Source organism: Mus caroli, unplaced genomic scaffold, assembly GCF_978045245.1.
Source record: "Mus caroli unplaced genomic scaffold, Mus_caroli_1 scaffold_5, whole genome shotgun sequence".
In the NCBI taxonomy this organism is placed as follows: Eukaryota; Metazoa; Chordata; class Mammalia; order Rodentia; family Muridae; genus Mus; species Mus caroli.
In genome coordinates, this window is record NW_028227260.1 from 105,620,438 (window position 1) to 105,648,416 (window position 27,979).

Genomic DNA, 27,979 nt, shown 5'->3' on the forward strand with positions numbered 1-27,979 from the left:
CACTCAGCCCAATGTGGGTGGAGCTATCCTTGGGCTGGTGGTTCTGAGTTCCCTAAGAAAGCAGGATGACTAAGCCGTCACCCTGGCAAGCCAGCTAGTAAGAAGCACTGCTCCATCAGCTCCTGTTTTTAAGTTCCTACCTTGTTTGAGTCTCTGCCTTGTATTGTATACTGCCCTGTGCTCTGTGACTCAAGATATTAAATACAAATAAAATGTTTTCTTCCCAATTTTCTTCTAGTGGGTTTTTATTTATTTATTCTTTGTTTATTTATCACAGCTATAGAAGTACTAACAAAAAATGAAGTAATTTTAAATTTTAAATGTTAAAGTAAGTAATGCCTGGTGGTGGTGTGCATGCCTTTAATCCCAGCACTTGAAAGGCAGAAGTACTTGGATATCTGTTAGTTCAGGGCATCCTACTCTACAGAGTAAGTTCCAGGAAATACAGAATATATAGAGAAACTCTCTCTTAAAATCAAATGAACAAACAAAATATCAAAAACAAACAAAACAATGACCAAAGAAAAACAAATATCTCAACCTCTTCTGACTCTCAAAAAGAACTGAAATAATGGTATTTTTAAGGTTTTATGGATATCAAATTTTGCTATTTTATCATCAAATATTTATGTTCAACAATCACTTTTTCTCGAGTACTACTGGTTTATAAAATGTCATTTTCAGTTTTATCTGTACATATTCAGTGCAGATTGTATTCAGTTTCATACATGCATATATAGTATACTTTCACTATGTTCAACATCATTCCCCTCGTACTTTCGTTCCTTTTTCCTATCCATATTAGTTTACATCATTCCTTTAGACAATTATTCCTATCTTAATGTGTGTGTGTGTATATATATATATATATATGTATATATATATATATATATATACACACACACATACAAACTCTCTTAGTTCTTAGTTTGACTTAATACACTTTATGATTCTCTCCATTTATCTTCATTTACATGAGAAAAAATATGATATAGTCCTCTGTGGCTGAAAATAATTTCATTATATATACATGTCATGCTTTCCTTCTTTATCTGGTCTTGATAGCGAAGTTGATTTCATAACTTTGCAATATTAAATACTGCATCAGTAAACATTGCTGTAGTATGTTGGCTTAAATACATACTCAAGAATGGAATATTTGCATCATGTGTAGATATATTTTTTGTTTATTGAGTAATCTCCATTTTCATAGTGACTGTATGTATCATTTTTTAAGAAAAAATTGGACATGCTGAATATTCTCAATGACTTGTGTTTAGTACATGTCTAAAAATTTAAATGACAGTTAAAAATTTAAGTGAAAAATGTCATCTATGCAACTTACAAAGAATCAAAGCTTAGCAATCCAGTCCACTGTAGAGTACCAGTTGTTTTGGCTTATGAGCTTATAACACAGTATTGTAGTCTTGCATTTCCAGACAATAATGTGTCATGTATCACTATCTGACAAAAGATTAAAATTCATGACTCAAACTTCAAATGAAAATATGTTTGCAGCTTTCTCAAAATCTTCATTGGCTCCTTGGGTCCTTCTCTAGCTCCTCCATTGGGGACCCTGAACTCAGTACAACTAAAGAGTACACATGGCGGGACCCATGACTCCAGCCACATATATAGCAGAGGATGACCTTTTGGGACATCAATGGGAGGAGAGGCCCTTGATCCTGTGAAGGATCAATGCCCCAGTGTAGGGGAATGCCAGGACAAGAAAGCAAGAATGGGTGGGTTATTGAGCAGGGGGAGGGAATATAGGATGCGGGCAGTTTCAGAGGGGAAATGAAGAAAGGGGATAACATTTGAAAATGTAAATAAATAAATTATCTAATAACATTTTTTAAAATCTTCATTGGCAAAATTATCGGAGTTATCTGCATAACCTCTTATGCCCTGACACGGTTGGATTCCCTTTTGTTGTACCACATATCACTGCTACATTTAAAAGATCTTTACCAGAAACATGCATTTCTAATATTAGTATAATTTACAACTTTTAGGACCTAGAAAAATAAGCTTTCTGGCAACATTTAACAATAACTTACTATATCTAATTTTCCTTTTTTGTGTGTAACTGAATATATTTTGTGGTTCTGTTGCTTTCACTAATTACCAAAGCTTAGCTTTTTGTAGTTGTAAAAATAATTTATTTTAAACACTCTAGTTTTCCTTAAGTTCTTCATAAATATTTCTTTTGTTTTGGAGATTAAATCACCATGTAAATTGGTAATAATGTTTCTCTCCATTTAGTTTGTTGTTGGCTACTGGTTTGTTGTATAATGTTTTTACTAAGTTTAGGTATGGGCCTTGAATTTCTAATCTTTCCAAGACTTTTACCATGAAGGGTTGTTGAATTTTGTCAAATGATTTCTCAGCATCTAAGAATATCATGTGTTTTTTTTTTCTTTTTGTGTGTTTATATAGTGAACTACAATGATGGATTTCCATATATTGAACCAAACCTGCATCCCTGGGATGAAGCCAAGTTAATCATGATGGGTGAACATTTTTATGTGTTCTTGGATTTAGTTTCCAATAATTTTATTGAGTATTTTTTCATCACTATCATCATCATGAGATGTGATTTAAAATCCAAATCTTGCTTTTCCTGTGTGATGGGGTATCCAGCACTTGCTGTAATGGGAGAACTAGGTTTTGATGAGGCCAAGTAGCCCAAGTGGAGAGATGCTTGAAGCAATCCTACTAAGATCAGGGACCAGACAAGGCCGCCCACTTTCTCCCTATGTACTCAATATAGTATTTGAAGTCCTAGCTAGAGCAATTAGACAACAAAAGAAGGTCAAAGGGATACAAATTGGAAAGGAAGAAGTCAAAATGTCTCTATTTGCAGATGATATGATAGTTTACTTAAGTGACCCTAAAAATCAACCAGAGAACTTATAAACCTGATAACTTCAGCAAAGTGGCTGTATATAAAGTTAATTCAAACAAATCAGTAGCCTTCCTCTACTTAAAGGATAAACAGGCTGAGCAAAGAACTCGAGGCTGTGCTACATGATTAAAGAATGCCGTGGGTGCCATTGGGGAAATTCCTCCTGAGGAATGTCATACAGAGACTCACAATAAGATTCAAGAAGAGTCTGACATGTAGAAAATCAGAGAACTAAAGAAGCAGATGGAGGGTGCTTACCAGGGGACCAGAAGGAACACAGTACCCAGCAGGTCAAGTTAGATGAGAAGTGGTAGTTTTGATGAAGAAAGTCATGGAGACTACTGGAGGTCAAAGAATGACATTTCTGGGACCCTGGAAATGAATTTCTTAAGGCTAACTCTGGGAACAAGAAGATATATGATTATGAATCCAATATACCAGACAGATCGTGACACAGTGGATATAAAAGTTTGTATGCTGAAGAGTTTGAAACAGACAGTAGTGATCAGCAAGACATTACCAATGTGGGAAAAAACACCTCCCCAGGTAAAAACTATCTGCCCATGAATCCCAAAAACATAAGTAGTCAAAGAAATCCCATAAGAAGAAGCAGAAAACATGGTGTCTCACACACACACACACACACACACACACACACACACACACACAAAGAAAAAAAAAGAAAAAAACACAAAAGAAAAGCAAAAAGGAAGCTCCTCAAGTGAGTTCTCAGTACCAGGAAAAGGAAGCAACCACACAAGAGCAAGAAAAAAAGCTAGAAAAAAAAAAAAAGGCTCCTAAAAAATCTTTACCTTTAGGTGGAGAAAGTGATACTTCTCAGTCAGATGATTCTGCATTTAGCTTCTAGAAGTTCTGAGGAACTCAAGGAAAGTGACACTAAGAATACCGAAAGGTCTAATATCCACTTATCAGTGAATGCATATCAAGTGATTTCTTTTGTAATTGGGTTACCTCACTCAGGATGATATCCTTCAGATACATCCATTTGCCTAAGAATTTCATACCCAAGATACAATTTGCAATACACAAGAAAATCAAGAAGAAGCCGGGGTCAGTGGTGGCACATGTCTTAAATCCCAGCTCTTGGGAGACAGAGGCAGGTTGATTTCTGAGTTCCATGCCAGCCTGGTCTACAATGTGAGTTCCAGGACTGTAAGGGCTCTACAGAGAAACCCTGTCTTGAAAAACAAAACAAAACAAAACAAAACAAAACAAAACAAAAAATAAACAAACAAACAAAAAACAAAAACAAAACAAAAACAAAAACAAAACAAAACAAAACAAAACAAAAATCATGAAGAAGGAAGACCAACATGTGGATACTTCATTCCTCCTTAGAATAAGGAACAAAATAACCATGGAAGGAGTTACAGAGACAAAGTTTGGAGATGAGACGAAAGGATGGACCATCCAGAGAATGCCCCACCCGGGGATCCATCACATAATCAGCCACCAAACACAGACACTATTGCATATGCTAGCAAGATTTTGCTGAAAGAACCCTGATATAGCTGTCTCCTGTGAGAATATGCCAGTGCCTGACAAATACACAAGTGGATTCTCACAGTCATCTAAAGGACAGAACACAAGGCCCCCAATGGAGAAGCTAGATTAACTACCCAAGGAGCTGAAGGGGTCTGCAACCCTATAGGAGGAACAACAATATGAACTAATCAGTACCACCAGAGCTCATGTCTCTAGCTGCATATGTAGCAGAAGACGGCCTAATCGGCCATCTTTGGGAAGAGTGGACCCTTGGTATTGCAAACTTTATATGCCTCAGTACAAAGGAACACCAGGGCGAAGAAGTGGGAGTGGGTGGGTAGAGGAGCAGGGCGGGGGGAGGGTATAGGAGACTTCCGAGATAGCATTTGAAATGTAAATGAAGAAAATATATAATAAAAATTTGGAAAAAAAAAGAAAGAAAGGAAAGAAAAAATAAGGAGAAGAGCGTCCATGTTCCCATGCCTGACCCTGAGGTACAAGAGAACACAAGTAAGTACAAGAACTTACTAATGACCTGGGTACAGCAATTTTTTTTCTTTTAATTTACTGTATAGGTATTGATCCCTAAGTGATTAATTGAAAAAATAATTATTTCAGGAAACCTTAACAAACAATACCGGATTTCTTATTAACAAAAGGGGATAGAGATTAACAAACCACAATAGGAAACAAAGGTATCTGTGGCAGGACAACTCTGACTAATGTCAGAACTCTGTGCTGCAGGAGTCACCCAATTTCCCTGCTGGTCAGGGTTTACAGTTACATTTAGCACAACCCAAGCACAACAGTAACTGAATAGTAAATGTTTTTCTAGTTTCATTGCTGTATATTGCCTAAATGCTCTTCTGTTTGAAATTATTTGTTTAGTTGTCCTATCTATCAAATGGAAAAATTAGCAAGTAGTTATGTTGCTAATGATGCTTTCAAAGAGATTCAGAACAAGTTGTAGTTTTCTTTTCTTTTTTTTAAAATATTTTTTTATTACGTATTTTCCTCAATTACATTTCCAATGATATCCCAAAAGTCCCCCATACCCTCCCCGCTACTTCCCTACCCACACATTCCCACTTTTTTGCCCTGGCGTTCCCCTATACTGGGGCATATAAAGTTTGCATGTCCTATGGGCCTCTCTATCTAGGCCTACTAGGCCATCTTTTGATATATATGCAGCTAGAGTCAAGAGCTCTGGGGTACTGGTTAGTTCATAATGTTGTTGCACCTACAGGGTTGCAGATCTCTTTAGCTCCTTGGATACTTTCTCTAGCTCCTCCATTGGGGGCCCTGTGATCCATCCAATAGCTGACTGTGAGCATCCACTTATGTGTTTGCTAGGCCCTGGCATAGTCTCACAAGAGACAGCTATATCAGGGTCCTTTCAGCAAACGATTGCTAGTGTATGCAATGGTGTCATCATTTGGAGGCTAATTATGGGATGGATCTCTGGATATGGCAGTCTGTAGATGGTCCATCCTTTTGTCTCAGCTCCAAACTTTGTCTCTGTAACTCCTTCCATGGGTGATTGTTTCGAATTCTAAGAAGGGGCAAAGTGGCCACACTTTGGTCTTCATTCTTCTTCAGTTTCATGTGTTTTACAAATTGTCTCTTATATCTTGGGTATACTAAGTTTCTGGGCTAATATCCACTTATTAGTGAGTACATATCATTTGAGTTCTTTTGTGATTGTGTTACCTCACTCAGGATGATGCCCTCCAGGTCCAACCATTTGCCTAGGAATTTCATAAATTCGTTCTTTTTAATAGCTGAGTAGTACTCCATTGTGTAAATGTACAACATTTTTTGTATCCATTCCTCTGTTGAGGGGCATCTGGGTTCTTTCCAGCTTCTGGCTATTATAAATAAGGCTACTATGAACATAGTGGAGCATGTGTCCTTCTTACTGGTTGGGACATCTTCTGGATAAATGCCCAGGAGAGGTATTTCGGGATCCTCCGGTAGTACTATGTCCAATTTTCTGCGGAACCACCAGACTGCTTTCCAGAGTGGTTGAACAAGCTTGCAATCCCACCAACAATGGAGGAGTGTTCCTCTTTCTCCACATCCTTGCCAGCATCTGCTGTAACCAGAATTTTTGATCTTAGCCATTCTGACTGATGTGAGATGGAATCTCAGGGTTGTTTTGATTTGCATTTCTCTGATGATTAAGGATGTTGAACATTTTTTCAAGTGCTTCTCAGCGATTTGGTATTCCTCAGGTGAGAATTCATTGTTTATCCCCGAGACCCATTTTTTAATGGGGTTATTTGATTTTCTGAGTTCTTTATATATATATTGGACATTAGTCCCCTATCTGATTTAAGATAGGTAAAGATACTTTCCCAATCTGTTGGTGGTCCTTTTGTCTTATTGATGGTGTCTTTTGCCTTGAATAAACTTTGCAGTTTCATGAGGTCCCATTTGTCAATTCTTGATCTTACAACACAAGCCATTGCTCTTCTATTCAGGAATTTTTCCCCTGTGCCCATATCTTCAAGGCTTTTCCCCACTTTCTCCTCTATAAGTTTCAGTGTCTCTGGTTTTATGTGAAGTTCCTTGATCCACTTAGATTTAATCTTACTACAAGGAGATAGTAATGGATCAATTTGCATTCTTCTACATGAAAACAACCAGTTGTGCCAGCACCCTTTGTTGAAAATGCTATCTTTCTTCCACTGGGTGGTTTTAGCTCCTTTGTCAAAGATCAAGTGACCATAGGTGTGTGGGTTCATTTCTGGGTCTTCAATTCTATTCCATTGGTCTACTTGTCTGTCACTATACCAGTACCATGCAGTTTTTATCACAATTGCTCTGTAGTAAAGCTTTAGGTCAGGCATGGTGATTCCACCAGAGGTACTTTCATCCTTGAGAAGAGTTTTAGCTATCCTAGGTTTTTTGTTATTCCAGATGAATTTGCAGATTGCCCTTTCTAATTCGTTGAAGAATTGAGTTGGAATTTTGATGCGGATTGCATTGAACCTGTAGATTGCTTTTGGCAAGATAGCCAATTTTACAATGTTGATCCTGCCAATCCATGATCATGGGAGATCTTTCCATTTCTGAGATGTTCTTTAATTTCTTTCTTCAGAGACTTGAAGTTTTTATCACAGATCTTTCACTTCTTTAGTTAGAGTCACGCCAAGATATTTTATATTATTTGTGACTATTGAGAAGGGTGTTCTTTCCCTAATTTCTTTCTTAGCCTGTTTATTCTTTGTGTAGACAAAGGCCATTGACTTGTTTGAGTTAATTTTATATCCAGCTACTTCACCGAAGCTGTTTATCAGGTTTAGGAGTTCTCTGGTGGAATTTTTAGGATCACTTATATATATGATCATATCATCTGCAAAAAGTGATATTTTGACTTCATCTTTTCCAATTTGTATCCCCTTGATCTCCTTTTGTTGTTGAATTGTTCTGGCTAGGACTTCAAGTGCTATGTTGAATACATAGGGAGAAAGTGGGCAACCTTGTCTAGTCCCTGATTTTAGTGGAATTGCTTCGAGCTTCTCACCATTTACTTTGATGTTGGCTACTGGTTTTCTATAGATTGTTTTTATCATGTTTAGGTATGGGCCTTGAATTCCTGATCTTTCCAAGACTTTTATCATGAATGGGTGTTGGATCTTGTTGAATGCTTTTTCCACATCTAACGAGATGATCAATTGGGTTTTGTCTTTGAGTTTGTTTATATAATGGATTATGTTGATGAATTTCCGTATATTAAATCATCCCTGCATCCCTGGAATTAAACCTACTTGGTCAGGATGGATGATTGCTTTAATCTGTTCTTGGATTCGGTTAGCAAGAATTTTATTGAGAATTTTTACATCTATATTCATAAGGGAAATTGGTCTGAAGTTCTGTATCTTTGTTGGATCTTTCTGTGATTCAGGTATCAGAGTAATTGTGGCTTCATAGAATGAGTTGGGTAGAGTTCCTTCTACTTCTATTTTGTGGAATTTTTTGTGCAGAACTGGAATTAGATCTTCTTTTTAGGTCTGGTAGAACTCTGCACTAAACCCATCTGGTCCTGGGCTTATTTTGGCTGGGAGACTATTAATGACTGCTTCTATTTCTTTAGGGGATATGGGACTGTTTAGATCGTTAACTTGATCCTGATTTAACTTTGGTACCTGGTATCTGTCCAGAAATTTGTCCATTTTGTCAAGGTTTTCCAGTTTTGTTGTGTATAGCCTTTTGTAGAAGGATCTGATGGCGTTTTAGATTTCTTCAGGATCTGTTGTTATGTCTCCCTTTTCATTTCTGATTTTGTTAATTAGGATGTTGTTCCTGTGCCCTCTAGTGAGTCTAGCTAAGGGTTTATCTATTTTTTGATTTTCTCAAAGAACCAACTCCTCCTTTAGTTAATTCTTTTAATAGTTCTTCTTGTTTCCACTTGGTTGATTTCACCCCTGAGTTTGATTATTTCCTGCCATCTACTCCTCTTGGGTGAATTTTCTTGCTTTTTTCTAGAGCTTTTAAATGTGTTGTCAAGCTGCAAGTGTGTGCTCTCTCCAGTTTCTTTTTGGAGGCACTCAGAGCTATGAGTTTCTCTCTTAGAAATGCTTTCATTGTGAGCTATAGGTTAGGGTATGTTGTGGCTTCATTTTCATTAAGCTCTAAAACGTCTGTAATTTCTTTCTTTATTCCTTCTTTGACCAAGGTATCATTAAGAAGAGTGTTGTTCAGTTTCCATGTGAATGTTGGCTTTCCATTATTTATGTTGTTATTGAAGATCAGCCTTAGTCCATGGTGGTCTGATAGGATGCGTGGGACAATTTCAATATTTTTGTATCTGTTGAGGCCTGTTTTGTGACCAATTATATGGTCAATTTTGGAGAAGGTCCTGTGAGGTGCTGAGAAGAACGTATATCCTTTTTTTTTTTTTTTTTTTTTTTGGATAAAATGTTCTGTAGATATCTATTAAGTCCATTTCTTTCATAACTTCTGTTAGTTTCACTGTGTCCCTGTTTAGTTTCTGTTTCCAACATCTGTCAATTGATTAAAGTGGTGTGTTGAGGTCTCCCACTATTATTGTGTGAGGTGCGATGTGTGCTTTGACCTTTACTAAATTGTTTTTAATGAATGTGGCTGCCCTTGCATTTGGAGCATAGATATTCAGAATTGAGAGTTCCTCTTCGAGGATTTTACCTTTGATGAGTATGAAGTGTCCTTCCTTGTCTTTTTTGATAACTTTGGGTTGGAAGTTGATTTTATTCGATATTAGAATGGCTACTCCAGCTTGTTTCTTCAGACCATTTGCTTGGAAAATTGTTTTCCAGCCTTTCAGTCTGAGGTAGTGTCTGTCTTTTTCCCTGAGATGGGTTTCCTGTAAGCAGCAGAATGTTGGGTAATGTTTGTGTAGCCAGTATGTTTAGTCTATGTCTTTTTATTGGGGAATTGAGTCCATTGATATTAAGAGATATTAAGGAAAAGTAATTGTTGCTTCCTTTTATTTTCGTTGTTAGAGTTGGAATTCTGTTCTTGTGGCTGTCTTCTTTTTGGTTTGTTGAAGGATTACTTTCTTGCTTTTTCTAGGGCATGATTTCAGTCCTCGTATTGGTTTTTTTCTGTTATTATCCTTTGAAGGGTTGGATTCATGGAAAGATAATGTGTGAATTTCGTTTTGTCGTGGAATACTTTGGTTTCTCCATCTATGTTAATTGAGAGTTTGGCCGTGTATAGTAACCTGGGCTGGCATTTGTGTTCTCTTAGTGTCTGTATAACATCTGTCCAGGCTCTTCTAGCTTTCATAGTCTCTGGTGAAAAGTCTGGTGTAATTCTGATAGGCCTGCCTTGATATATTACTTGACCTTTCTCCTTACTGCTTTTAATATTCTATCTTTATTTAGTGCATTTGTTGTTCTGATTATTATGTGTCGGGAGGAATTTCTTTTATGGTCCAGTCTATTTGGAGTTCTGTAGACTTCTTGTATGTTCATGGGCATCTCTTTCTTTAGGTTTAGGAAGTTTTCTTCTATAATTTTGTTGAAGATATTTGCTGACCCTTTAAGTTGAAAAATCTTCATTCTCATTAACTCCTATTATGCATAGGTTTGGTTTTCTCATTTTGTCCTGTATTTCCTGGATGTTTGAGTTAGGATCCTTTTGCATTTTGTATTTTCTTTGATTGTTGTGCTGATGTCCTCTATGGAATCCTCTGCACCTGAGATTCTCTCTTCCATCTCTTGTATTCTGTTGCTGATGCTCACATCGCATCTATGGTTCCAGATTTCTTTCCTAGGTTTTCTATCTCTAGCATTGCCTCACTTTGGTTTTTCTTTATTGTGTCTACTTCCCTTTTTAGGTCTAGTGTGGTTTTATTCATTTCCATCACCTGTTTGGATGTGTTTTCCTGTTTTTCTTTAAGGAATTCTACCTGTTTGGTTGTGTTTTCCTGTTTTTCTTTAAGAACATGTAACTCTTTAACAGTGTTCTCCTGTATTTCTTTAAGTGAGTTATTAAAGTCCTTCTTGATGTCCTCTACCATCATTATGAGATATGCTTTTTAATCCATGTGTAGCTTTTCAGTTGTGTTGAGGTGCCCAGGACTAGGTGGGGTGGGAGTGCTGCATTCTATTGATGGTGAGTGGTCTTGATTTCTGTTAGTAGGATTCTTACATTTGCCTTTTGCCATCTGGTAATCTGTGGAGTTAGTTGTTACAGTTGTCTCTTTTTAGAGCTTGTTCCTCAGGTGATTATGTTAGCCTCTATCAGCAGACCTGGGAGACTAGCTCTATCCTTAGTTTCAGTTGTCAGAGTACTCTCTGCAGGCAAGCTCTCCTCTTGTAGGGAAGGTGCCCAAATATCTGGTGTTGATCCTGCCTCCTGACAGAAGTTGTGTTCCACTCACCAAAGGTCTTAAGATCCCGTGGAGGGTCCTGTGAGGAACTTGGGGGTGTCCAGAAACTCAGCCTACAAGGAACCTCGGTGCTGGAGTGTCCCAGAAGGGACTTGTGCCCCTAGTCAATCCAGATTATCTGCTTCCCTAGTTAATGCATTCTCAGGTCCTGTGCGATTGGATTTGAGCAGAAGCTGTGTTCCACTCACCAGAGGTCTTAGGATCCCGTGGGGGATCATGTGTGGGTCGTTGGGGGTGTCCAGAGACTCCCTGGGCCAGGAACCCCGGTGCTGCTGTGGACTGGAAGGTGGTCGGATGTCTGGAGCCTGAAAAGGGCGCTGCCTCAGAAGCTCTGTGGCTCCCGCCTGTCCCAGAAGCTGTCCCCTTCTGTGTGCACACACTCACCTGTGCAGACTACTTTTCACTGGAGTCCTGGGACTAAGATGGCTCCTCCAGTTCCTGAGGCAAAAGCCTTCCGGGCCTGGTGGACACCTGTCCTCTGTCCGAGAAGGTGGTCGGATGTCTGGAACCCCAAAAAGGGCGCTGCCTCAGAAGCTCTGTGGCTCTCGCCTATCCCAGAAGCTGTCAGCTTCTGTGTGCACACTCTCACCTATGCAGACTACTTTTCGGTGAGTCCCAGGACCAAGATGGCTCCTGCCGTTCCTGAGGCAAAAAACTTCCGGGCTGGGTGGACACCTGTCCTCTGGTGGTCAGATGTCTGGAGCCCCAAAAAGGGTGCTGCCTCAGAAGCTCTGTGGCTCCTGCCTGTCCCAGAAGCTGTCAGCTTCTGTGTGCACACTCTTACCTGTGCAGACTACTTTTAGGCGAAGTCCCAGGACCAAGATGTCTCCTGCTGTTCCTGAGGCAAAAACCTTCCAGGCCGGGTGGACAACTGTCCTCTGGCTGGGGAGGTGGTCAGATGTCAAGTTGTAGTTTTCTACATGCTGATCTGGAGTTGAACCAACACAATTTGTTAAAACTGCTGTGTTTTGGAGCCATGAGTACCTCCATGCATATTCTCTGGCTGGTGGTTTAGTCGCTGGAAGCTCTGGGTATACTGTTTGGTTCATACTGTTGTTCCTCTTATGGGGCTGCAGAACCCTTCAGTTCCTTGGGTCCTTTCTCTAGCTCCTCCATTGGGAACCCTGTGCTCAGTCCAATGGTTGGCTGAGAGCATTCGCGTCTGTATTTGTTGGGCACTGGCAGAGCCTCTCAGGAGACAGCTATATCAGGCTTCAGTCAGCAAGTAGTTCTTGACATCCAAAATAGTGTTTGTGTTTGATGACTGAATATGGGATTGATTCCCAGGTGTGGCAGTTCAGAGATTGCCTTTCCTTTAGTTTCTGCTCCACACTTTGTAAATCCTACTGTAGGTATTTTGTTCCCCCTTTCTAAGGAGGACCAAAGTATTCACACTTTGGTATTACTTCCTCTTGAATATCAAGTGGTTTGTGAATATGGAGGGACTCATGGCTCTAGCTGCATATGTATCAGAGGATGGAACTGTCAGACATCAATGTGATGAGAGGCTCTTGGTCCTGTGAAGGCTCTATGCCCCAGTGTTTTGGAATGCCAAGGCCAGGAAGCAGGAGTGGGTGGGATCATGAACCAGTAGAAGGGGGAGGGACAGGGTTTTTTGGAAGAGAAACAAAGAAAAGAGATAACATTTGAAATGTAAATAAAGAAAATGTGTAGTAAAAAATAAAAAATAAAAAGAAATAGTGAAAGAGTGTGAAAAATACTTCCCTAACAAGGTCTCCAATAGCCAAGGTTTGATCAACTAAACTGATTGTGTTTCACTATTGTAGCTCACTTCCCAGACCAGATGTTTCAGATCACTAAATTTTGAGTTATCATTCCTGAATTATTAACATAGTAATATTGATTTGTTTTCAATATAATCATTTTCTAAAACATTTCATTTTCAAAACAGCTGGGAATACCTTTATGTATTAAAATATGTACACCACCCCAGCCACTCAAAAAAAATGCTGTTTTTCCACTGCATGGTTTTAGATCCTTTCTCAAAAATCAAGTGATCATATGTGTGTGTTCTTTTCTGGTCAATTCTGTTCCATTGATCTTCCTGCCTGTGTCTGTACCAATAGAATGCAGTTTTTATCACTATTTTTCTGTAATATAGTTTGGGAAGCCTTGTCTAGTCCCTGATTTTAGTGAGATTGCTTCAAGTTTCTCTCCAATCAGTTTGACATTGGCTACTGTTTTGCTGTATATAGCTTTTTCTATGTTTAGGTATGGGGCTTAAATTCCTAATTGTTCCAAGTCTTAACATGAATTGATGCTGAATTTTGGCAAATGCCTTTTCAGCATCTAATGAAATGATCATGTGGGTTTTGTATTTTAGTTTGTTTGTTTAGTTGATTACATTGATAGATTTCTATATAGAGAACCATTCCTGCATCTCTAGGATGAAGCTTGCTTGATTGTGGAGAATGCTCATTTTAAAGTGTTCTTAGGTTCAGTTGACAAGAATTTTATTGAGTATTTTTGCATCAATTTTCATTAGGGAGATTGTTTCTTAAATTCTCTTTCTTTGATTGATCTTTGTGTGGTTTAGGTATAAGCATAATTGTGGCTTCATAGAACTAATTGGGTAGTGTTCCTTCTCTTTCTATTTTGTGGAATAGTTTGAGGAGCATTAAGTGGATTTAGGTCTTCTTTAAAGGTTTGATAGTATTCTGCCTTAAACCCATCTGGTCCTGGACTTCTTTTTGGTTGGGAGACTTTTAATGACTGCTTCTATTTCTTTAGGAGTTATGGGACTATTTAGATGGTTTACCTGATCCAGTTTTAACTTTGACACCTGGTATGTGTCTAAAAAAATGTCCATTTCATCTAGGTTTTCTTTTTTTTTAATTTTTAATATTTTTATTACATATTTTCCTCAATTACATTTCCAATGCTATCCCAAAAGTCCCCCATAGCGCCCCCCACTTCCCTACCCACCCATTCCCATTCTTTTGGCCCTGGCATTCCCCTATATTGGGGCATATAAAGTTTGCAAGTCCAATGGGCCTCTCTTTCCATTGATGGCCGACTAGGCCATCTTTCCATACATATGCAGCTAGAGACAAGAGCTCCGGGGTTCTGGTTAGTACATCATGTTGTTCCAACAATAGGGTTGCAGATCCCTTTAGCTCCTTGGGTACTTTCTCTAGCTTCTCCATTGGGAGCCCTGTGATACATCCAATAGCTGACTGTGAACATCCACTCCTGTGTTTGCTAGGCCCCAGCATCGTCTCACAAGAGACAGCTATATTTGGGTCCTTTCAGCAAAATCTTGCTAGTGTATGCAATGGTGTCAGCGTTTAGAAGCTGATTATGGGATGGATCCCTGGATACGGCAGTCTCTAAATGGTCCATTCTTTCATCACAGCTACAAACTTTGTCTCTGTAACTCCTTCCCTGGGTGTTTTGTTCCCAATTCTAAGAAGGTGCACAGTGTCCACACTTTGGTCTTCATTTTTCTTGAGTTTCATGCGTTTAGCAAATTGTATCTTATATCTTGGGTATCCTAAGTTTTGGGCTAATATCCACTTATCAGTGAATACATATTGTGTGAGTTCTTTTGTGATTGTGTTACCTCACTCAAGATGATGCCCTCCAGGTCCATCCATTTGGCTAGGAATTTCATAAATTCATTCTTTTTAATAGCTGAGTAGTACTCCATTGTGTAAATGTACCATAATTTCTGTATCCATTCCTCTGTTGAGGGACATCTGGGTTCTTTCCAGCTTCTGGCTATTATAAATAGGGCTGCTATGAACATAGTGGAGCATGTGTCTTTTTTACCGGTTGGGACATCTTCTGGATATATGCTCAGGAGAGGTATTGCTGGATCCTCTGGTAGAACTATGTCCAATTTTCTGAGGAACCGCCAGACTGATTTCCAGAGTGGTTGTACAAGCTTGCAATCCCACCAAAAATGGGGGAGTGTTCCTCTTTCTCCACACCCTCGCCAGCATCTGCTGTCACCTGAATTTTTGAACTTAGCCATTCTGACTGGTGTGAGGTGGAATCTCAGGGTTGTTTTGATTTGCATTTCCCTGACGATTAAGGATGTTGAACATTTATTCAGGTGCTTCTCTGCCATTCGGTATTCCTCAGGTGAGAATTCTTTGTTCAGTTCTGAGCCCCATTTTTTAATGGGGTTATTTGACTTTCTGGAGACCACCTTCTTGAGTTCTTTATATATATTGGATATTAGTCCCTTATCTGATTTATGATAGGTGAAGATCCTTTCCCAATCTGTTGGTGGTTTTTTTGTCTTATTGAAGGTGTCTTTAGCCTTGCAGAAGCTTTGCAGTTTCTTGAGGTCCCACTTGTCAATTCTCGATCTTACAGCACAAGCCATTACTGTTCTATTCAGGAATTTTTCCCCTGTGCCCATATCTTCAAGGCTTTTCCCCACTTTCTCCTCTATAAGTTTGAGTGTCTCTGGTTTTATGTGTAGTTCCTTGATCCACTTAGACTTGACCTTAGTACAAGGAGATAGGAATGGATCGATTCGCATTCTTCTACATGTTAAGAACCAGTTGTGCCAGCACCATTTGTTGAAAATGCTGTCTTGGAAAGAGAGGCCCATTGGACTTGCAAACATTATATGCCCCACTATAGGGGAATGCCAGGGCCAAAAGAATGGGAATGGGTGGGTAGGGAAGTGGGGGGCGCTATGGGGGACTTTTGGGATAGCATTGGAAATGTAATTGAGGAAAATATGTAATAAAAATATTAAAAATTAAAAAAAAAGAAAGAAAATGCTGTCTTTCTTCCACTGGATGGTTTTAGCTCCCTTGTCGAAGATCAAGTGACCGTAGGTGTGTGGGTTCATTTCTGGGTCTTCAATTCTATTCCATTGGTCTATTTGTCTGTCCCTATACCAGTACCATGCAGTTTTTATCACAATTGCTCTGTAGTAAAGCTTTAGGTCTGGCATGGTGAATCCACCAGAGGTTCTTTTATCCTTGAGAAGAGTTTTTGCTATCCTAGGTTTTTTGTTATTCCAGATGAATTTGCAGATTGCACTTTCTAATTCGTTGAAGAATTGATTTGGAATTTTGATGGGGATTGCATTGAATCTGTAGATTGCTTTTGGTAAGATAGCCATTTTTACAATGTAGATCCTGCCAATCCATGAGCATGTGAGATCTTTCCATCTTCTGAGATCTTCTATAATTTTTTTCTTCAGAGACTTGTTTTTATTATACAGATCTTTCACTTCCTTAGTTAGAGTCACGCCAAGATATTTTATATTATTTGTGACTATTGAGAAGGGTGTTGTTTCCCTAATTTCTTTCTCAGCCTGTTTATTCTTTGTGTAGAGAAAGGCCATTGATTTGTTTGAGTTAATTTTATATCCAGCTACTTCACCGAAGCTGTTTATCAGGCTTAGGAGTTCTCTGGTGGAATTTTTAGGGTCACTTATATATACTATCATATCATCTGCAAAAAGTGATATTTTGACTTCATCTTTTCCAATTTGCATCCCTTTGATCTCCTTTTGTTGTCGAATTGCTCTGGCTAGGACTTCAAGTACAATGTTGAATAGGTATGGAGAAAGTGGACAGCCTTGTCTAGTCCCTGATTTTAGAGGGATTGCTTCAAGCTTCTCACCATTTACTTTGATGTTGGCTACTGGTTTGCTGTAGATTGCTTTTATCATGTTTAGGTATGGGCCTTGAATTCCTGATCTTTCCAAGACTTTTATCATGAATGGGTGTTGGATCTTGTCAAATGCTTTTTCCGCATCTAAGGAGATGACCATGTGGTTTTTGTCTTTGAGTTTGTTTATATACTGGATTACGTTGATGGATTTCCGTATATTGAACCATCCCTGCATCCCTGGGATGAAACCTACTTGGTCAGGATGGATGATTGTTTTGATGTGTTCTTGGATTCGGTTAGCAAGAACTTTATTGAGGATTTTTGCATCAATATTCATAAGGGATATTGGTCTGAAGTTTTCTATCTTTGTTGGGTCTTTTTGTGGTTTAGGTATCAGAGTAATTGTGGCTTCATAGAATGAGTTGGGTAGAGTACCTTCTGTTTCTATTTTGTGGAATAGTTTGTGAAGAACTGGGATTAGATCTTCTTTGAAGGTCTGATAGAACTCTGCACTAAACCCATCTGGTCCTGGGCTTTTTTTAGTTGGGAGACTATTAATGACTGCTTCTATTTCTTTGGGGGATATAGGGCTGTTTAGATCATTAACCTGATCTTGATTCAACTTTGCTACCTGTTATCTGTCTAGGAACTTCTCCATTTCATCCAGGATCTCCAGTTTTGTTGAGTATAGCCTTTGGTAGAAGGATCTGATGGTGTTTTGGATGTCTTCAGGATCTGTTGTTATGTCTCCTTTTTCATTTCTGATTTTGTTAATTAGGATGCTTTCCCTGTGCCCTCTAGTGAGTCTGGCTAAGGGTTTATCTATCTTGTTGATTTTCTCAAAGAACCAGCTCCTTGATTGGTTGATTCTTTGAATAGTTCTTCTTGTTTCCACTTGGTTGATTTCGTCCCTGAGTTTGATTATTTCCTGCCGTCTACTCCTCTTGGGTGAATTTCCTTCCTTTTGTTCTAGTGCTTTTAGGTATGTTGTCAAGCTGCTAATGTGTGCTCTCTCTAGTTTTCTTTTGAAGGCACTCAGAGCTATGAGTTTTCCTCTTAGAAATGCTTTCATTGCGTCCCATAAGTTTGGGTATGTTGTGGCTTCATTTTCATTGAACTCTAAAAAGTCCTTAATTTCCTTCTTTATTCCTTCCTTGACCAAGGTATCATTGAGAAGAGTGTTGTTCAGTTTCCACGTGAAGGTTGGCTTTCTATTATTTATTTTGTTATTGAAGATCAGCCTTAGTCCATGGTGATCTGATAGGATGCATGGGACAATTTCAATATTTTTGTATCTGTTGAGGCCTGTTTTGTGACCAATTATGTGGTCAATTTTGGAGAAGGTACCATGAGGTACTGAGAAGAAGGTATATCCTTTTGCTTTAGGATAGAATGTTCTGTAGATATCTGCCAGATCCATTTGATTCATAACTTCTGTTAGTTTCACTGTGTCCCTGTTTAGTTTCTGTTTCCACGATCTGTCCATTGGTGAAAGTGGTGTGTTTAAGTCTCCCACTATTATTGTATGGGGTGCAATGTGTGCTTTGAGATTTACTAAAGTTTCTTTAATGAATGTGGCTGCCTTTGTATTTGGAGCATAGATATTCAGGATTGATAGTTCCTCTTGGAGGATTTTTACCTTTGATGAGTATGAAGTGTCCCTCCCTGTCTTTTTTAATGACTTTGGGTTGGAAGTCAATCTTATCAGATATTAGAATGGCTACTCCAGCTTGTTTCTTCATACCATTTGCTTGGAAAATTGTTTTCCAGCCTTTCATTCTGAGGTAGTGTCTATCTTTTTCTCTGAGATGAGTTTCCTGTAAGCAGCAAAATGTTGGGTCTTGTTTGTGTAGCCACTTTTTTAGTCTATGTCTTTTTATCGGGGAGTTTCGTCCATTGATATTAAGAGATATTAAGGAAAAGTAATTGTTGTTTCCTGTTATTTTTGTTGTTAAAGTTGGCATTCTGTTCTTGTGGCTGTCTTCTTTTAGGTTTGTTGAGGGATTACCTTCTTGTTGTTTCTAGGGCGTGGTTCCTGTCCTTGTATTGGTTTTTTTCTGTTATTATCCTTTGAAGGTCTGGATTCGTGGAGAGATAATGTGTGAATTTGGTTTTGTCGTGGCATCTAGGTTTTCCAACTTACTTGAGTATAAACTTTTGTAGTAGGATCTGAAGGTTTTTTTGGATTTCCATGGTTTCTGTTGTTATGTCTCCCTTTTCACTTCTGATTTTATTAATCTGGGTACTGTCTCTGTGTCCTCTGCTGAGTCTGGCTAAGGGTTTATCTCAAAAAATCAACTCCTGGTTTAGTTGATTCTCTGTATAGTTCTTTTTGTTTCTATTTGGTTGATTTCAGCCCTGAGTTTGATTATTCCCTGCCATCTACTCCTCTTGGGTATTTTTGCTTCTTTTTATTCTAAAATTTTTAGGTGTGCTGTCAAGCTATTTGTTTAAGCTCTCTCCAGTTTATTTTTGGACACACTCAGAGCTATGAGTTTTCCTCTTACCACTACTTTCATTGTGTCCCATAAGTTTTCATATGATACGTCTTCACTTTCATTGAATTCTAAAAAGTTTTTAATTTCTTTCTTTATTTCTTCCTTGAACAAGTAGAGTGTCATTCAGATTCTATTTGTATGTGTGTTTTCTGTTGTTTTGTGGAATTTAAGGCCAGCCTTAGTCTGTGGTGATCTCATAGGGTACATTGGATTATTTCAATCTTCTTGTATTTGTTGAGGTCTGTTTTGTGGCCAATTATATGGACAATTTTGGAGAATGTACCATGAGGTGATAAGAAGGTATATTCTTTTGCTTAAGTTGAAATCTATAAATATTTGTTGAATCCATGTGGCTCATAACTTCTGTTTATTTCACTGTATCTTTGTTTAGTTTATGTTTCCATGATCTCTCCATTGCTGAGAGTCTCCTTCTATTATTGTGTGGGGTGCGACTTGTGCTTTGAGCTTTAGTAAAGTTTCTTTTATGAATGTGGATGCCCATGCGTTTGCAGTGTAGATGTTCAGAATTTAGAGATCATTTGGGTAGATTTTTCCTTTGATGATTATGAAATGTCCCTCCTTATCCTCTTTGAAAAGTTTTGGTTGAAAGTTGATTTTGTTTGATATTAGAATGGCTACTTCAGCTTGTTTCTTGGACCATTTGCTTGGAAAATTGTTTTCCAGCCTTGTACTTTGTGGTAGTGCCTGTCTTTGTCACTGAGTTGCATTTCCTGTATGCATCAAAATGCTGGGTCCTGTTTATGTATCCAATCTGTTAGTCTATGTCTTTATATTGGAGAATTGCGTCCGTTGAAGATTAGAGATATTAAGGAAAAGTGATTGTTACTTCCTGTTACTTTTGTTGTTAGAGGTAGAATTATGTTTGTGTGGCTATCTTCATTTAGGTTTGTTGAAAGATTACTTTCTTGTTTTTTCAAGGTTGTAGTTTTCCTCGTTGTGTTGGTGTTTTCCATATATTTTCATATGTAGGGCTGGATTTGCAGAAAGATATTATTGAAATTTGGTTTTGTCATGGAATATCTTATTTTCTCTGTCTATGGCGATTGGGAGTTTTGCTAGGTATAGTAGTCTGGGCTGGCATTTGTGTTCTCTTAGGGTCTATATGACATCTACCTAGGATCTTCTAGCTTTCATAGTCACTGGTGATAAGTCTGGTGTAATTCTGATAGGTCTGCCTTTATATGTTACTTGACCATTTTTCCTTACTGCTTTATATATTCTTTCTTTGGTTTGTGGATTTGGTGTTTTGATTATTATGTGAGAGGAGGAATTTCTTTTCTGGTCCAGTCTATATAAGCTTCTTTCATGTTCATGAACATCTCTTTCTTTAGGTTAAGGAAGTTTTCTTCTATAATTTTGTTGAAGATATTTACTAACCCTTTAAGTTGGGAATCTTCTATCTCTCTCTCTTCTATATTTATTATCCTTAGGTTTGGTCTTCTTCATGTGTTCTAGATTTCCTGGATGTTTTGGGTTAGGAGCCTTTTGCATTTCACCTTTTCTTTGACTGTTTCGTCATTGTTTTCTATGACATCTCCTTCAACTGAGATTCTCTCTTCTATCACTTGTATTCTGTTTGTGATGCTTACATCCATGACTCCTGATCTTTTTCTTAGGTTTTATAACTCCAGGACTGTCTCCTTTTGTGATTTCCTTATTGTTTCTATTTCTATTTTTAGATCTTAGATGGTTTTGTTAATTTCCTTTTCTTGTTTGATTTTGTTTTTCTGTAATTCTTTAAGGGATTTTTGAGTTTCCTCTTTAAGAGCTTCTATATATTTACCTGTGTTCTCTTGTATTTCTTCAAGGGACTTATTTATGTCCTGCTTAATGTCCTCTAAAGTCATTTTAAACCTGAATCTTGCTTTTCTATTTTGATTGGATATACAGAACTTTTTGTGGTAGGAGAACTGGTTTCTGATGATTCCAAGTAACCATGGTTTCTGTTGCTTATGTTCATACACTTGCCTCCCTCCATCCGATTATCTCTAGCACCTCATTCCCTCACTATGTCTGACTAGATCCTGTCCTTCCTGTAATCCTGATTCTGTCAGAACTTCTCAGAGTCCATCTGTCTCTGTGATCCTGAGATTCTGAGTGAGCAAATGTTCCTGGGAGTCAAGCTGCCTCTGAGACTCTGAGAACATGGTGTGACTAATCTCCTGGGATCATGTGATTCTGGGTGTGTTATTTAGCCTGTGATTTGAGCCTCCGTTGGGTGCTGTGGGATTGACTGCATATTTTGCACCCAAAGAAAACTGGCGCAGACCAGAAAGAACCTGAGCCACTGGTCAGGCAGAGTTCCTGTGTCCCTGGATCCTGCTGGTCCCAGTTACTCCTCAAATAAATACATTTGAGAAATCCTTTTGAGTTAATCTTGAGACATATAATCCACTGCTTACCCATCACTTCCCAGTGGTGTTGGAACAGATGTTGTGGCCTAGTCACTCCTGATTCTACTATCCTGGGCTTCTATATTTTAAATGAAAAAACTCTCCTTTGAAATACTGTCTATAATCCTAATTGAAAAATGACTCATGTGAATGTAGAATTTTAGATTATCTGTGCATAATACTAATTAAAACATGTTAATTAAAATCATTCAGAAATGGATGGCCTCTAGAAGGTCTTAATCTGATAAAAACAAACAAACAAACAAACAAACCTCATGTCCTCATTCAGTAGAAGAGTAAAAGACACAGATCTGGGCTACATAATACTCAGACCAATTTCTGACTAATAAACACATAATTTAATGTGGAGAACAACAAATAACCACTCTGAAGAAAGCTTGGCAGGTCCAAAACCATAAGTCTTTTAGCATGAAACAGACACACTGGGTTTTGTCTTGTTCTGTTGTATTTTCCTCTGTTTGTTTGTTACCACACATTGGGATATGAGAGGAATTGAGTAGGTTCCAAGTGCAAGTGTATATTATGTTCATTTCTATTTGCAAGTAGAACTCTCAGCAAGAAAATAGTAGCTGAGATATGATACAAGAATGTTTTGCTCTGTACATACCCAACATATATTAGTCGTCTTTCACTTTCTTTCTATTTTCAAATACAAGCTTTTCAAAGTCAGCTTCCTCAAACTTGTCGAAATGAAATAAATACATTTGAGAAATCCTTTTGAGTTAATCTTGAGACATATAATTCACTGCTTACCCATCACTTCCATAGGAACATAGTGCCATAGTAACATGGATGATCAGCAGAATGAATGCTGAAAACTGTCAAAATGATATCCTCTTGCTTTTACTCCCTGACAGATTTGACAGTTACAATTTCTTAGCACTCCTTTCATTATTTGAGAACAGATATGGGCTAGAATAAAATCCCCAAACTGCCAGGCTGCCGGTGGCACATTCCAAAAATATTTCTTCCACCCCTGGGTTCACAAGGAATTGAAAGGAAGAGTTAGAGTTCTTTTGGGCTTTCATATGGATGTCTTCTAATACTATTGCCTTACAAACTACACCTGTCAGCTAGCCTGACCTCTCTGTGGGACTCAAGATGGGAGTGAGCTATATTTTGAAGGCTTCCATCAGTGATACAACCCTGCCATTCTTCTTTCACCTCGCAAGAGTAAATAAGAAAGTAACATCTTGACACTGACCTCGTTATTTTTTTTATTACATAACACCTCCAAGTATAAAAGCAACTGTGCGTTTATCCTGAAGTCATTTTACAGTCTGTGATGAGAGATCATTGATGAATCCACATTCCTTAATTCATCTCAGTGGAGTTTTATTATCCCCTGATGTTCCTCACCTATGACTGCATTAAGTTCTTATCTCCTCAATTTATGTATAAAATTTAGAAATTTAAATATATTTACTATACCTAACCTACCAAAACCAAATATATACAGATATCAAGGTTCTGTGGCTGACTGGGGTTGTACTTTACTGTTACTGCCCAGCAATAGGAAAGAAAAACAGCCATATATATATACATATATCACTTAAAATGGTCAAATATATAGTATATATTTGATATATATATATATATATATATATATATATATATATGCACTTGGAAAATGGTCACAATTCAAATTTTGATTTCTACTGAATGAGTACCAATTTATTTCTATTGTGACATCAAAAAGCATGTCCTAAAGTAAACAGTTATCCAGAGATTGTCCGTTTTCAAATATATCTATTAATTAGCATCTGACCAGTATTGTTTATTGTTCTATAATCCTTCATAGTCAAATGCTAACTTGATTTAGCTTTTTATTCTTTTGTTTTTCCCACAATAGATACTGTGAGAATCAGAATACATAAAGCAAAAGATGAGATCATAATAAATTATTCATAAAGCATTAATTCTGTCACAAATTAATTATTAATGGTTAATTGGGAGAAACACAACCAAATTTAATAAATCTTGAGACATATATGTGGTGTTGAGATTTCTCATTTTTTGATCAAGAGAGTATTATGATGTCTCTGTGATTATAGGGCAAGAAATACAATGGCTTTGGCTAGGGTATTAAATTTCAGTGACAAGTATATGGTGATGGAGGACATAGTATGCTTAGAAATTACTGTGACCCAAAGTCCTTTCCTGAAAACTCCTAGACAAGGCCAAAAGGATACCGTGCTAGACAGAAAACCTGGTAACACCTGCCTGCCAATATTCCTATCTTGCCATGCATTTGGGGTATTCAAATAGGTATCTAGGGCATTAGACTTTGGGTATTTTGAAATGAAAGACCAACACTACTACTTAGTTGAAGATCGTGTAAAGTTTATAACAATGGAAAATTATCCCCAGACTCCCTCACCAGAGAACCCCTCCCTTCCCAGAAGGGCAGGCTACACAGTTCCAAGAAATACTACAGGTTAATGGTTGGGTGGAGCCAACCTGGCAGCAAACAGTTCCCCCTTTAGAAAGACCCCAGCAGCCCACCAACACCAACCAATCAGTATAAAGTTTAAACTGAGCCTGTTTATCCTTTATGTAGAGAAAGGCCATTAACTTGTTTGAGTTAATTTTATATCCAGCTACTTCACTGAAACTCCTTATCAGGTATAGGAGTTCTCTGCTGGAATTTTTAGGGTTATATCTATTATATCTATTATATTATTATATTATTATATATATATTATATATATATATATTATATATTATATTATATATATTAGATATATTATATATTAGATATATTATATATATCTATTATATTATTATATATATAACTCAAGAAGGTGGACTCCAGAAAATCAAATAACCCCATTAAAAAATGGGGCTCAGAGATAAACAAAGAATACTCACCTGAGGAATACCGAATGGCTGAGAAGCACCTGAAAAAAATGTTCAACATCCTTAATCATCAGGGAAATACAAATCAAAATAACCCTGAAATTCCACCTCACACCAATCAGAATGTCTAAGGTCAAAAATTCAGGTGACAGCAGATGCTGGCGAGGATGTGGAGAAAGAGGAACACTCCTCCATTGTTGGTGGGATTGCAAACTTGTACAACCACTCTGGAAAGCAGTCTGGTGGTTCCTCAGAAAATTGGACATAGTACTACAGGAGGATCCCGCAATTCCTCTCCTGGGCATATATCCAGAAGATGTTCCAACTGGTAAGAAGGACATATGCTCCACTATGTTCTTAGCAGCCTTATTTATAATAGCCAGAAGCTGGAAAGAACCCAGATGCCCCTCAACAGAGGAATGGTTACAGAAAATGTGGTGCATTTATGCCATGCTCTCTGGTTGAGTCAGCTTGACAGGCTGATGCTTGGAAGCTACTCAGGAGGCAAAGAATTTCACAGATACTCGCTCCTGGAGACTGGAGTTCCCTCTAACTCATACATTAATTTTCTATTCCCGCGTTAGTCTAGTGTATGGATCCCCATGCTCTCTTTTAGTATTATCCTATTATAAGTGCCTTTAAAGATTTAATTTTGACATAGCTAAAGCCTTCTGCCAGTGTTCCAACAGTCTTAGAACGTCCTTGAGTATGACCATGGGCTTAAAATTCAGTAAGAATGTTGCTATTCACTGACATTCAGAATAGCCTCTGGTACTACACTATCACTTTGAATAAAAGCTAAGTTACTCCCTTACACAAGAATTTACCATCACTAAGGAAGAAGGAAGTTTCAGACCAAAGGAGAAACTAGAATAGATACTTAGAACTATAGAGGAGTTACACCCATACCCGCCTATTTACAATGGCCTAAGGGGAAGGTGGACTATATAATAGACTAAAATAGGAACTATGGCAAGGGCATGAAGCCCTTGATCCTGGCTTCTAAGATTAAGTGAATCTTAGGTGGAGCCCTTGTTGATCCCAGTTGTTAACAATAAATTCCATCCCAGGTGGTTCCCGTTAGACCTTCTTTGTTTACATTCCTCTGTTTTATGTAAGATTCCAGTAACCCCGTTGTACCTCTCGGGTATGTCACCCAACTTCCTTATTGTCTTCTGTATAAAAAGTTTGATGCTCGATTTAACAAAATACATTCAGATTCTACACAACCTCTCCTGTGTGCATCTGTCTGTCATTCATCTGATGCTTTGCCCACCCACGACTAGAGACCCTTTCCACGCAGACAAAGGGGCCCAGAGGATCTGTGGCACATTTACACAATGGAGTACTACTCATCTATTAAAAAGAATGAATTTATGAAATTCCTAGGCAAATGGATGGACGTGGAGGGCATCATCCTGAGTGAGGTAACCCAATCACAAAGAACTCACACAATATGTACTCACTGATAAGTAGATATTAGCCCAGAAACTTAGAATACCCAAGATATAAGATACAATTTCCTAAACACATGAAACTCAAGAAGAACAAAGACCAAAGTGTGAACACTTTGCCCCTTCTTAGAATTGAGAACAAAACACCCGTAGAAGGAGTTACAAAGATACAGTTTGTAGCTGAGAGGAAAGGATGGACCATCTAGAGACTGCCATATCCAGGAATCCATCCCATAATCAGCTTCCAAACGCTGACACCATTGCATACACTAGCAAGATTTTGCTGAAAGGACCCAGATATAGCTGTCTCTTGTGAGACTATACCGGGACCTAGCAAACACAGAAGTGGATGCTCACAGTCAGCTATTGGATGGATCACAGGGCCCCCAATGGAGGAGGTAGCAAAAGTAACCAAGGAGCTAAGGGGATCTGCAACCCTATAGGTGGAACAACAATATGAACTACCAAGTACCCGTGGGAGCTGTTGTCTCTAACTGCATATGTATCAGAAGATGGCCTAGCCAGCCATCAGTGAAAAGAGAGGCCCATTGGTCGTGAAAACTTTATCTGCCTCAGTACAGGGGAATGCCAGGGCCAAGAAGTGGGAGTGGGTGGGTGAGGGAGTGGGTGGGGGAGTGTGTGGGGTAGTTTTGGGATAGCATTGGAAATGTAAATAAAATAATACCTAATTAAAAATACTTATCATAAATAAATATCTATAAAAAAGAGAATGATTTTAAAAATCCTGAGAGTAGCTCTCAACAGATAAAATTTTAAATATGTATATAATCTAACAACAAAAATCCAATAAACCTCACATTGATGAAAATTCCCCTAACACAGACATGTAGCTTTTGATAGCCATTTTCTCTTTAGTGTTGCCTCATAAATGATCTGCATTTATATCATATGTATTATGTAGAATTTTCTTTAGAGTAAAAGTTAGGTTTGAATACATCTTCTATCATCACTAGTTATTTTCCATGGTGTTGTGCAGAAATATTTGACCAAAAACAATTTAAAAGATGTTTTAAAAGGCTTACTTTGGCTTATGTTGTCAATAAACAGTTCATCATGACAGGTAAAGGAGTGTTGAATATAGCTATGATGGCCTTTGCAGAAGCACAAGTCAGCAGCTCTGAATGACTTGGGAGATCAGTAATTAGAGAGCACCAGCTGGAAACCAAAGCAAGCATCCCCTCAAGCCATGTTCCTATTTTCTTCTGATGGTGGTGACATCATCTTAAAAGTTCCAGTATTTTGGATAGAAGGCCACCAAGAACCAAATGCTTACAGAAAATCCTGAAAGGAATATTTTAGATAAAGCACACTATATATACACTATTTGGTTCATGTCACATATTAAACCCCTGCTATTATGTTTCTACAGGGAAGAGAAACAACATCTGGCAAGTATGTGTGCCTTTTACAATTAATGTTTTGATGATGCTAAATCTATGATTTCTAATTCTTGTCCTATAACTTATTAGATAACTTTGAGCCAGTTGTCTAAAATCTCAGAATGATTATATCCAATCCCTTAAAGGACTACCAATACCATCTACATAATCAGGCTATTGGGAAGAATTAGGAAATTATATTTTAAAGTGCTTATTAGCTTTTCTAGAAGGTAATGTGTGATTAATCAATTAGTGTGAAAATTATAATAATTAATATTAAGACTATTAGTCAAAGATAAAGGAAAATGAAGATGCAAAGTAGAGTTACTTATGTCAGAGGTTGGATAAATGATAGTCTAATGCAAAACACAAAATCCATTCTTACTATTTAATGACTGACAAGCACTCAATGTAGTGTATTTAATCAAAACCTCT

The 27,979-nt window shown here is 38.0% G+C and overlaps 1 pseudogene; it reads left to right on the top strand.

The window, feature by feature from the left end:
- The first annotated feature begins 3,041 nt into the window (after positions 1-3,041).
- Positions 3,042-27,290, top strand: LOC110286223 (uncharacterized; annotated as a pseudogene).
- The last annotated feature ends 689 nt before the right edge of the window (positions 27,291-27,979 follow it).